Genomic DNA, 12925 nt, shown 5'->3' with positions numbered 1-12925 from the left:
AGCATATATGTACGTAACTTAAAATAGCTGCACTGTATTTATTAAAGCTGAGAGTGTTTATCGTTACCAAGCAATTAGATATGAGCTTTGTTTGGCAGGGTTATGAGAAAACACCACTGGGGAGAGACTAAGGAAAGAAAAAGAAAGATGAAGCAAGGTGTTAATTGAGTAACTTTGGTAAGGAAATGACAATAATGCAAAGAGATAATTGCATAAAGACACAGACTATAGGAAGATGATGCCGTCTCTGGGTCTAAAAGTGAAGCATGCAGCTTGCACATTAGTCTATTAGAAAATGATTCTACTTCTCACTTGATTAAGTACCTTATTAAACATTTTCCTAATGAGTTTATGATCCCGATTGCTAATTTCAAGTCTTCTTCAGAACAGCATGATGTTCGTTTGGTAAATTATAGTCCCACGGAGATAAATGACAACAAAGCAGGGTATACTTTAGGGAGCGGCTATGATGTGATTGACAAGTCACTACCACAGCGGCCTGTAAAACTTTCTTTCATCCTCGTAGACGTGTAGGAGACTGATGGTGGAGGCTGATTGGTAATGCTTAATTCACATAAATAAAAAATGTTAAACAAATACAGCACATGTAGCCCGTTTAATTTAGTCTTTTTGTGTGTTTTTAAATGTAACCACTATATTTGTATTATTTAGCCTACTCTCTTGAGCTCTACAACTCAAGGCTTTGACGTGTTTGCCAGAAAAACATCAGATGGCGGGCAAAAAGAGTCTCAGTATGTGGGCACAGCAACCCAGTTTCAGTAAATATATTGCAATACTAAAAGCACTGATGAAACAAATGATAAACAACAGCGACAGACTGGAAGATACTGACAGGATAGATATTGGGGAGAGAAAATGAGGCAGTGGGATTGACGTGACATTGCAGAGAAACTGATATTTAAGCTACCCTTTAGCAGCCAGCACCTACTGAAGACAACCAGCACTCCTGTATTGGAAGCTACTTGAACTAGTGCAACTCCAGAAGACTGAAAATATCCAAATAGTGTTGATGAATGCACACCTGCTTCAAGAAAAGGCTGGTCGCTGCATAACCTTGTGATAGTATTCTGCATTGTTGCTGGTCTAAAAAGCAATGCAACGGTTTCTGGAGCTGTTTGATCAATATAATACCTGCTGTCAGTGTATGGCTAGCTGTGTGTGGGATTAGTAGTACAATTACATATCATCGGAAAAACTGCCAACAGATTCTGGACATAAATTATTGAGAGCAGATGAGGTTTATGTTGCAGCTACGGCAAATTTTACCGACTATATGTATAAAGCGTACAGGTAGTAATAAATGGAGCCTTGCCTATATAATACTGAATTGGAAAATGTGTGTGTGTGGATCAGACATTTGATCTAATATTAGTGTTTATGCACACTTTGTGTATTGTGTGCATGTAGATCAGTCCCCGCATACACATGTGTAACTCTTGGTCTTGCTACTGAGCAAATTACGTATGAGTCAGTCAGTACACATACATGCAAATAATACACAAGATGTATCATTACTTGCTGGATTACCTGTTATCTTTGAAGTACATTTTTGGACACTTTTGCCTTCATTATGTAATGACAGTGGACAAAAAATGTATGGAAAGTCCATGCTGACCCTAATTATCACTTCGCCCCATCTGCTGGACAATTCCTAGATAAGTAAAAGGAAGGTATTTGTCAGTGACAAGTATGAAAGAATAAAGGAGACATAAGAAGGGATGATCAATCAGCAGAGTGGGGACAATGAGAAAAGAAGATGAACAACAGAACGGAAGAAGGACGAGGTTGGTGGAGAGGTGGGCATCAGAGAAACGGTGGGGAGAGGGAGTAGCATAGGAGTGGAGAGTAAATGAAAGGGGCACGAGAAAGAGTAGGGGGCAAAGAGGAGAGAAGGGGTGAGAAGAAAGAAAAACGAGAGGGGATAGGTAAGAAAATAGAGACTCTGATTCATGTCAGTGGGGCTGCTCTGCATCATCTTGTATTCACCAGCTCGTGATCTACCACTTGCTCAGGCAAGTGTGTTTGTGTGCAAGCACTTTATACTGTGTCTCTCTGAGGAAATGGTGCCAAGACTTGGATAAGGATACAGATAAAGACAGGCAGATGGGATTGTAAATCACAAACGCACACACTAACACACACACACACAGGCACCACACACAGTTCGACCTTGACTTCGGCTGCTACCCTCCACCTCTCGCGAACATGTTGTGTATTATTCTCCCTCTCCTCCCGCTGCTGAAAACTGATGCTTATCTGCTTTACAGCAGATAACGGAGAGCATACGAGGGAGAGAGAGAGAGGAGAGGGAATGGGAGAGAGTGATAGAGAGAAGATGGAGAGATATGGCAAGCAGGAGAGAGAGAAACGAAGAGAGGCAGGAGAAGGGTTGTAGCTTGAGAGTGAGGAGAGTAGAGAGAGAGAGGAATGAAACTGAGAGGGGTCTGAATAATAGATAATATACCCAAATAATAGATAGAAAGATGGGCAAAATGATGCGAGACTGAGAATGTCCTACATTTTTTTTCATTTGTGGAAGGGAAGGCGCAGATGGAAATCTAGTGTGTGTATGTGTGTAGTGTGTATGAGTTTTGCAGGGAGCTCTCATTAGAAATCAAATGTGAGAAACCCATAAGAGGCTGCATTTTGTGGGATCAACCAAAATGTGTCCATTTCAGGGATTATTAAAACAATGTCACATACCAAAAATTGACATCAAATGGCCAGCCAGATTAATAATCCTGTCAATTTATCCTCTGAAACGGCTAGATTTATACTTGAAGTTCAGTTAAGTTGAGAATCACTCATCTCTGACAACTATGTATTCTGTGGTTTAAAAAATACACATAACCTTGTTGATGTCATTGAGATTATTACAGCTTGGGCTTGAGACCTCAAATTTTTAACACAAAGCTGTTGTGACAAACAATAGGTCTGAAAGGATTATATGAGCTGAGATGTTAAAGTTGCACAAATACTAGTTAATTGAAGGACAGAATATGTTGCGTTATGTTGCTTTGACTTTAATCATTTTTGTAGTATGAAGTCTTGTGAGACTAACAACTTCATGGAAATGTAATATAAATTTGCCTAAACATGAAATTGTGTTTATTTTAGACTGTTTCATTCATTTAAATTCTTGTATGTTTGCTTTGCATAACATTGGACAATTGAGAAAGCTGTTTTTTTTGTTTACATGAAAACTTTGTCAGAAATCTTGTGATCCTTTAAAATAAGATACTGCAACTTCGGTATCATTTTGACCTGATGCTGAAACGTTTCAAACCATGTCCTGCTGTACTTCATTAGAGTGCAAGTACAAACATTTGTAAGTACAAACTTACAAAGACTACAACTAATAGCGTGTACAGGTTATGTCCTCCCAGTGTCCTCTCAAGGCTAATGCCATGAACAACCCTTGGCTTCTTCCCCTCTGCTCCATTCATCATAGCTAGAGAGATCTCCACGCACTGTTTTTTTTTTTCTTTCAAAAGGACAAAGGACATTGAAAGAGCGCTTAAAAGTCAGTATGTCCTTGAGCAAGGCACAGAAGCAGCACGTAGGGTTTTTGTCTCTTGCTTCACTGCATGTTTCTCGCACCATTCTTTCTTTCTTAACCATTTTGGTTCATTAAATTTCTCCATGTCTGTTTTCTTCACTATGCAAAATTTAAAGAACTTGACACGGCCACTGCAGCTATCTCTGTGCCATTCTGTATTCAGCGGGGAGCGGCTGTAGAAGTACCCAATTATGTAAAATGTACAAAATTACCAACACTGAGCATGATACGACAATCAAATTTAGCTGAGTCGTGTTTGCACTACTGTATATGCATGTGTGTGCATATGTATGTGACCAACTGCCTCCTACACTAGCTCTATTAATAAAAGTATTATCCATTGTGACTCACTCGAACGCCAACTCTGGCATGCTGACTCATGCATATCATACTCCACCAGCACAACTTGTTTCTCACTTTTATGTTTTACTAACTTCTTTTGACCTTGTGCAGCAGTCCCCCTAGCTAAAGGTGGGCAAAGAATGAGATTAATTCATCATGAAATCAATAGTTCCTCAGCTAAAGCAAACGAGGGTTTGTTTAGAATTATACAAATTTCTAAGGAGCTCAGCAGCCCCTTGGTCAAATCAGTCTTGGGTCTTCTCAAGATAAAATTGTGCAACTCATTAGGACTTCAATAGTCCCCTGGCTGGAGTTTCCTCTTGATAAAATGGAACTAATTTGTTAGTACTTGAGAGTTTTCCCTTGGCCAGAGCTGCACCTATTATTTCCTCAACTAAAATGTTACTAATTCATTGAGATTGAATAGTCCCTTAGCTCAGTTCTTAGTTGTTTCTTGGAATGAGAGGGCATTGATTTATGACAACTCTCCTGAAGCCAAACTGTTTTTATTGCAATTAAAATAAACAGAGCAATTACTAATAATTTCTCACTGAAAGGGGCCTTTTTAAACAGATTCACTGGCATAGCAGCTTTGGAAGAGCACTTCGGACAAATAAGATATAAGAAAAACAAGGTACACTAGGTACACAAGGTAACTAAAGCTATGGATAATTAACCACGCCTGACGAACGTCAGCGGGGTTACTACATTTGGTGTGGTATCTGGCTGGCTGGGTAAGTATGTATGTATGTATGTGGCTATGTCCGTTCCGATATCTCTGCAAGTGCTGAAGTCAGGATAATCAAATTTGGCACTGAAGATCAGTCTAAGGTCCCCTGCTCAGTTGTGGAGTTACAGGTCAGCAGATCAAGTAGGAAGGGAGATACGTACCATGATCAAAATTGATACATATTGCATCATTTGTATAGGGAGGACAGGGTTTTCGCCAGGGCGTGGTTCTGCCCTCTACTGAGGGCTCGTCTAGTTCCATATAGGTTTTCATTTGTATCTTCTGAAATTACTTTTTTTTTCATCTTGGGCTGTATCACATTATGACTATAATAATAATAAGCAATTGCAGTGTTTTAATTTTTTTTTTTATAGTTATTTCTGACTTCCAAAGATGGCTAAGGTCTCTGTATGTGTAGATAAGTGCGCAAGGCACATTTTTGTACAGTTTTGTGTTGGTCTGTATGTGATAAGTTTGCTTTTGTTTTCATCTCTGTTTGGAACTGATGTCCTCACAGCCAAATCAGCAAATCAGCTTGACATATAGGTCTGTACATGTACATGATTGATTGAAGATGAACAACCTGATAGCTCCTTGGACACTAAAATAAAATATCTATGGTGACCACCACGGTAAAGATGTAATGCTGAGATCTCGCCTCTTGCTAAGCCCTTGACCTCAAATGGCAAAAAAAGAACACAGTCAATCTATTGGGAAAGAGAGGTTGATTTGTAGTTAGCTGGTGAGACAACATTTTTCCCACCTAGAAAGTACATAGAGAGTCATCACAGCAGCCCAAGACAGTCAGGCTGGACAACATGTAATTCAAGAGTGAAGGTAGATCGTAGTTGAATAGTAGCCTGGCACTATAATAGCACATACTTCCACCATTTAGTGGTATTTTAACAAATACTAAGTGTTCTTTTTAGCAATTATTGATATGGTGTATTTTTTCTGTAATAAATATATGTGATGTGTCAGCTGCATTATCCATTTCTGACCATGTTCTGAATTTCACATCCTTCGTCCATCCATTTAGGTCAGTTTTTGTTTTCATTTTATATGCAAATCCACTTAATTTCGCTTTTATCCTACTTCATACCTCCTTTATTAGTTAACTATTTGTCACATGTTTACAGCAAAATGAATTAATGTCTAAAGTGCACAATCAAAATGACTTGGGTTTGGTTTGTGGCTTGGTTTTCAAGGCACTTCACCTTGCTAGGTGAGATGACATGGGTTGTAAATTGGTGCCATATAGATAAAATACAGTTGAAATGAATTGAATTTAAGTTGTGTAAACTTATTAACTTTCTTTCTTCATAATGCTGTTCTTCTGTGTTTCTGGTGCTTTCTGTGTGCTCACATTTGGGCCAGGTATAGAAGGCGGTATAGGGGCATGTGGCATGATACATGGAATGATGAATGGCATCACCAGTTCAGTACCTATTTCAGAGATATTTTGCCTATAATTACAGTGGGAGTAAGAGTTAACTATCATCTATATGGCTCATATATCATGTTGTTGAGATTTGGAAAGTATGAATACTGGCTTCACGGTGAGCCTCTGGAGCCTGCAGTTACCCAGAGCATCCTTTTCTTTTGCAAGTCTGCTGAGATGTTCACATTTATTTTTGGTGAAGAATAATTCCTATGTCATGGTGACAAACGTTCTTTGTTTAAAGCAGAGGATACTCATTCTTCACCTAAAAATACTCTCATTGTTTATTTATTCTCTGTTTAATCTTTCTTTTTTTTTTCCAAAGTGAAAAATTGAATAAAATCACGAACTAAACAAGTGTGTGTTTGCACAGAAACAAACACAGACACAAGTAGAATGTACACACACAGTCAGGACCAATGCACACACGTACACACATACACAAAGTGTGTGGTGCTGACTCATGGAGATTAGAGGAGAATAATAATCCTATTATCCTGTTGTCTTTCCTCCATGTCTTCTATTATACTTGACAGGAGCAGAATGAAAGTGTTTGTGTGAGTGTGTGTGATAGGGAAAGAGGTATAGTGTATGGGGTGTGTCAGTGTATCTGTATTAGTGTAGGAAAGCACATTTTATACAATTTGCTTAACCGATATTTGGCTACATTAACAATCAATAGTTGATAAATAATTCAAAATCAATGAACCTGCCTGCAGCGGACATATTAGCATTTTTTTAACCACTGAATGTTATGTTTGACACAAATAGAGAAAGAACAGATAATAGCAGATAAAGCAATCACAGAGTTCTTTGGATTCCACAGTAAATACTAGAAGATAATGTTTCAAATTGTGGAGCTTTCACCCCCGTCTGTTGCATTGCAGTAATTGGCTTGACAAAATTCAAAGTATTTGTACAGCTGAGCACACCAGCTGTACAAATACAAGTCATCATCGGATCACATAAATTAGAAAAGACTAGATGTGTTGGGGATATCAAATAAGAAAGAAAGTCTGATAAGTCTGTCCTTCTTTAATAAAAGAGCTTTAGTGGCTTTAACAAATGTTTCCCTAATGTCTAGTTTTTATGGTTTTTTACAAAATAACACTCAAATTATCTGCATGATTAGTTTGACTTGTGGTTTGTTCGGTGTAGTTAACGCTATGTCAAAACAGCTGTTCCTGTGAAACAGATGTTCCCATATTCCTTTACAAAACTCCTTTAATATTTCCTGCCACCACTAAAATGTATTAAAGCTTATAGCAGGCCATCAGCAGTGTTAAAATTTTGTCTTTCTGGTTCTGAATGTCATCTGCAACTACAGCAGTGGTGTCTTCTTTTTGCTACTGAGCTCCTGGCATGTATTCATTCAGCTGGCCGCTTTTGTTTCAGATGCAAGTATAGCATTAGCATTAGCTTAGCATAAGACAGACAAAAACTCATCAATACAATGACCACAGTGAGACAGGCAGTGACATTTTTACTTTTTTCCCATCATTTATGGTTGGATATAAGTCCATCTCAATAAACACCAGGAGTAGTGGCACAGCTTGGTAAAATTATTGGCGAGAAAGCATTTGTAGAAAGCATTAAAAAATACTTTCTTTGTGCACACATTGCTGCAAGTATATTCACTGCACATTGATATCGATCAGACTTCGAATGAAAACACAACATACACACTGAGAGAGTGTTCTCAGTTTTACACAAAACATGACATGAAAGGTTAAAGTTATTCCATTTGCTGGTGAATTTACTGTGAATGCCTGAGTGTCTATGTACATGTGTGTTTAACCCAGTAGCTAATGGTTTAATGGCTATAGATGAATGTATAGGGCTCATAATGTCCATTAAAGTCAATGGTAAATCAATAGTTGTCATATGATGGACTTAAATGTAGGCTCTGAAAGCACACAAATGTCTCTTTCTCTCTCCCAGTGTCCATCCTTTGCTGCTCTCACTCTTCTTCTGCTTTTTCTTCTGTTACACTATCCCTATTTAACTCCATTCAGTTGCCTATTTCTGTCCATGTGGTGTCTTTGTTTTCTTTACTGTCTTTTTTTCCCCCTTTTTGTAGTTCCATGGCATTTTATTAACTTTTTTCTTGCTCTTCTGCTTTCTTTATTCCTCTCCACTGTGAAATGATCTTTATCTTTTTCTCCATCTCCATCACCCTTCATTCTTCCACAATCAAGTTATTCAAGTGTGGGCTTATCTCTGGCTTCTGCTCTACTGACAAAAATATCATCAATAGCCCTTTAAAATGTATAAAGAAGGGATTGGCAGCTATGGCAGCGAAATTGCCTCATTTTACAAACACATGCACACAGAAAACAATTGAAGGTGCAGGTGCTGTTGGCCTATTACTTGACACCCTCAGCTAAGTGATGACCTACTGACCCTGAGCATCTTGGTATAGCTGCTTCTAAATGACTTTATCGTCCTCCCAAGTCCCTCTCACTCCTAGTCTCTCCCACTCTCAGACAATCTATCACTATTGTTTTCTGCCTCCCTCACTCTGCTTCCATCATTTCTAACCCCCATCTCCCTTCCTCTCAGATTTTGTTGCATCTTCACAGTAGAATCAGTTTCTGTCCAACTGCCCATCTACAACTGCACTAAATACCAATTGACACTGAATTTCTATCTCTGAACTGATGCACATATACACCCAGTCACACGAATATCTAGCTGTGCACACATTTAGGCTGCTCATAATTAAACATGGCACACTGGTCCGCACATAAATTGTCTGTAGGGTCACATTTACACACTGACTCAGATCAAATCCTTAATCCGACAGTTCATTGTGTTTTTTATGTGTGTTGCACCAATATCTGTTTTCGTTTTTGCATTCTCATTACCATAGCTTTCCATGGAAACTGGTTGCTATAGTGATCCAATAAAGTTACCTGTAAATATCTCACATCTGTGTGTTATTGTTTCTGCATGTTGCCTGTACCTCTATGTCAGTTTCACTCCTTTATATTGGATTACAGGCATTGCAACAGCAGTTGCCCGGGGTTGTTCAGTATTCAGGTTGTACAGAACAGTACTTGTGTTTTAGTGCATCCCTTTTAGTCCATGTAAAACTGTCTCTCAGTGTGTAATTTCCTTTATTTATTCTCACCCTGCACATTTACTGGATGTGAACCTCGAGGATCCAGAAATAATCATATTCTCTTCTGCCCTCACTGTGTGTGTGTAGGTGTGCAGTTATGCAGCAAGCTAAACACACTTCCATTTCCATAAATCGAAGACAGGAGATGGCCTTTACTTGAATCATTTGGGATTTATTGATAAAAGACAAACATTTAGTGACTGGGATTAGAGAAATAGAGATGCCGTGAACAGCAGTTAAATGAACAAGAATGTTAGTGTTCAAGTGTCGGAGCTTACAGTGATTATGAGGAGCAAAGGAGCAAGTCAGGTGGTGTTACTATAGAGCGACAAAGTGAGGTCAGGGTGGATGGACTGGTCAACAAAACCACAGAAAAACAAGATGAAAAACACGCGCACAACCCAAACTACAGTGTGACTCTTGTAGTGTGATGTCGAGCAGTTAGATGAACAGAATATTCCCCACCTGGTGAATGTTCCTGAGAGACGGAGCTGACAACAGAGGCTAATGTTATCCACAGAGAGCCTGCTTGGTGCTTCGCCTCAGTTGCTTCATGTTTAGAGCTCCCATTACCCAACATGCACTTGGGACACGGTAGGCTAGAAGAGGGTGGGGTTTGACTTGAGTTGTGAAAACATACAACAGCTTCCCCAGACACATTCCGCTGCAAACAATGTTTATAACAATGATGTTATAAACAGTTTGAACATGGGCTGAATGAAATGCAAGGTTTAATGGACCAGCCTGCTTCTGTGTGTATGAGTTTATGTGTGCTTAGTACAAGGTAAGATTTTATAGTACCATCGAGAGCTTGTAAAAGGAGACAGTTTTATCCTCATATCCACTTTGAATGTGTTCACCTGTCTCTCAGACTGTTTTTACTCTCCCTCTCCTTCTGTGATTCCATACACCTCATTTGTTTCCTCTGCCTCTTCCTACTCTATTTTACCGGTCGGTGAAGGTGACTGTCACTCTTTTCAGCGTATTATGGACGGTTACATAGGAAATGATACGTTGAGATAATAGATACTTTTCCCGTCTTTACATTTACTGCTGTGCTAGAGAAAGGAACAGGAAAAAAAGGTGAAAAATGAAAAAAAAGTTGAGATTTGATCAGCCACGTTGCCAGAAAGCTGTAAGTCTGTATTTACTTCATTTATTATAGATCGAGTCTGTTATATAGAAAACACCTGGTGGGCATCATTACCTACCTCAGAGGCAGACAGTAAACATGTATCTGCTGAGTAAATATTAGACTGCTTGGACAGGCATGCAGCGGTTGTCATGGTAACTGACCCGTATGGGATGTTGGAAACTAGATGCCATATTTAGAGTTGCAGATATTTTTGCCTGCTGTAGCGAGTGACTGAAAATCAGATGGTACAAGAGAGTAACTCCTGCTGGTGTGTGTGTGTGTGCTTGGATATATATTTGTGTTATGTGTTTGTTTATGTGCATTTTATGTCACTTCCCAGTCAGTTCACTAAAAAGAGAGCTACAGTAGCTTGTGTATAAACTGTGGATCTGCTGATTTTGTCTTTCTCACATGTATACCGTTACAGCATAGAAACTGGGCCAAGGCTACAGGGGCAGAACAGATGGACTGTCAAGGCGCTAACTCATCTTTCCTTGTCTCTCTCCTTTATTATCATGAATGTTAAATAAGCTGTGATGACAAAGCAGGTAAATACTGTTAAATAAAGTAATAAAACTAAATAACCTGTAGGCTCACACTGTATTGCAGGGAAAAAAAAATAGAAAATCTCTGTATTTGCATAATGCTACAAAATGCGGCATCAGACATGTATAAAGAGAGAGAGAGCAAGAGAGGCTAAGACGAGGGAGGGAGGAATAGTAGTATTGTTATGGTTGGAAACCAATTATCTGCTAACAGTGGATTCTCCTCAGGGACCACTCAAAGACCAGCATGGGAAGCTGTGTGTGTTTCTGTATCTGTTTGTGTGAGTCTTGGTCTGAATCTGTTTCTGGCCTGAGCAGCTAAGGCAATTAAAAGTTAAAAGTTCCTACTCAGGGTTGTTTTTAAAATGGAGACAGGGAAAAGAGGGATGAAGTGAGTGCGCATTAAAGGATAAGGCTGATGGTTCTTCTGTATTTTTCTTATAGTCAACAAATCCCTTGTAAAGATAAAAAAAACAGAAATGAATTGATCCGACTAATGAATGTTGCTTATGTAGGCATAATGTGGTATAGCTTAGTGCTTTGTGCCACAGAACTCCACTGTTGGGGGAAAAAAAACTAACAATAAAAAAAACACAATGATGAGCCACAGTGTAGAAGTCTGGTCATTCATCACAATGAAGATAGGCACTGCGGTTCATTTTGAACTAATCTAATAAGTTGCACAAGTTTACCAAATATACGCCACAAAACAACTATGCACTGCTTTTCTGATAATGTTTACTAAAAATAAATCCTGTTTTTTAACTACTGTATTTTATGAGCTACACTAATTAATTTTGGCTGTCAGTGCTTTTTCTCCATACAGTATAAGCCTCAAGCACAGATCAACGATGTCAGTGATGACTGGAGGGATGGGGATGTTGGTCAATGCAGAACCAATGTACAAAATGCATCCTTTGCTGGGGTTTAGATAAAAAAAAAAAAAAACACAAGCTTTCAGAGCCCTGTAGCTTAAAGTCGTGTTACTGCTCCACTTCTGGAAACTGACTCTGCTTCCCTAACCTTTGCCACTACAGATATGAAACGGCCTTGATGGAAACACCTAACTTGGTAGTTAAATCTGACTCTGAGTGGTATGAGGAGAGGGTGTTTACACAGATTTTTACAGTTATATTGACAGTCTGGAGTTGTGAGTAGAGGACACAGTGTACCAGACACAGTCAGCCATAGTGACTACATAAAACGTGTTTATGAGCCCTGTAAACTTACTTGAAAATAACAGTGGCGGATGATGGAGAAGGTTTCTGTCTCCATATGAATGGATGGTGCGTTCATTGTGCATATGTGGGAAACAGAAGGTGACTTTATTTGTTTGCGCATGTAAACGGTTACATGCAGTTGTGTGTGTGTTGACAATTATGTCTTTGTTTATGTGTGTGCCTGTGTGAGACTTTAAAATTAAAAAGAGGTCCGTGTGCTTGTGTGTGTCTGTGTGCAGATAAGCATGAAACAAGCAATAAAGTCTGGGTTTCTGCTACTACTTCTCTACTTCCCCCACTTGCAAGCCAAAGGGGGAATGATGCATGTCTTTGCCAAATGAAAACAAATCCTTCTGAAACCAGGTTCAGTAATGCATTCATGATACACAATTGTAACTTTGACTTAAAAGACTTTCATATATGGGAAGTGAGTCATATATGGGGTGATATTATGTACTACTCTTTTGATTATTGGTGGTCTATGCCAGACAAAATAGAGAAAATTGGCTGTGTTCGCCTTCCAAAGCTTTTTCCCCAAGCTGCTGCTATTGGATAAGCTTGACCCTGGCCTCTGTGGAGGTGGGCCTTCAAGAAAACAAGGAAATAGAGTTTTTAGTTTGAAGTAGAGCATGGATCTTGCGACTCCTCCAACTGTAGGCAAATAAACGGGGAGAATTTAGTGCAGGCAATATGGAGCTTAGTAAGATATACTCCATATATTTCCTGTTTTCTAATCATAGAAAGCCTGGTGAAAGTCACTGAACTTGCCCTTTAAATAATGTGATGCAGGGCTAGTGCATAAAAATAG

The 12925-nt window shown here is 39.0% G+C and overlaps 1 protein-coding gene across 2 annotated transcripts in view; it reads left to right on the top strand.

Annotated features, from left to right (window-relative positions):
- Positions 1-12925, top strand: part of LOC110956362 (zeta-sarcoglycan) — a 352883-nt gene that overhangs the window by 75289 nt on the left and 264669 nt on the right. The gene's annotated exons all lie outside the window — the stretch shown is intronic.

This window comes from Acanthochromis polyacanthus, chromosome 3 (genome assembly GCF_021347895.1).
Source record: "Acanthochromis polyacanthus isolate Apoly-LR-REF ecotype Palm Island chromosome 3, KAUST_Apoly_ChrSc, whole genome shotgun sequence".
Classification (NCBI taxonomy): domain Eukaryota; kingdom Metazoa; phylum Chordata; class Actinopteri; family Pomacentridae; genus Acanthochromis; species Acanthochromis polyacanthus.
The sequence above is the reverse complement of the archived record's forward strand: the minus strand, read 5'-3'. Positions and strand labels throughout refer to the sequence as shown.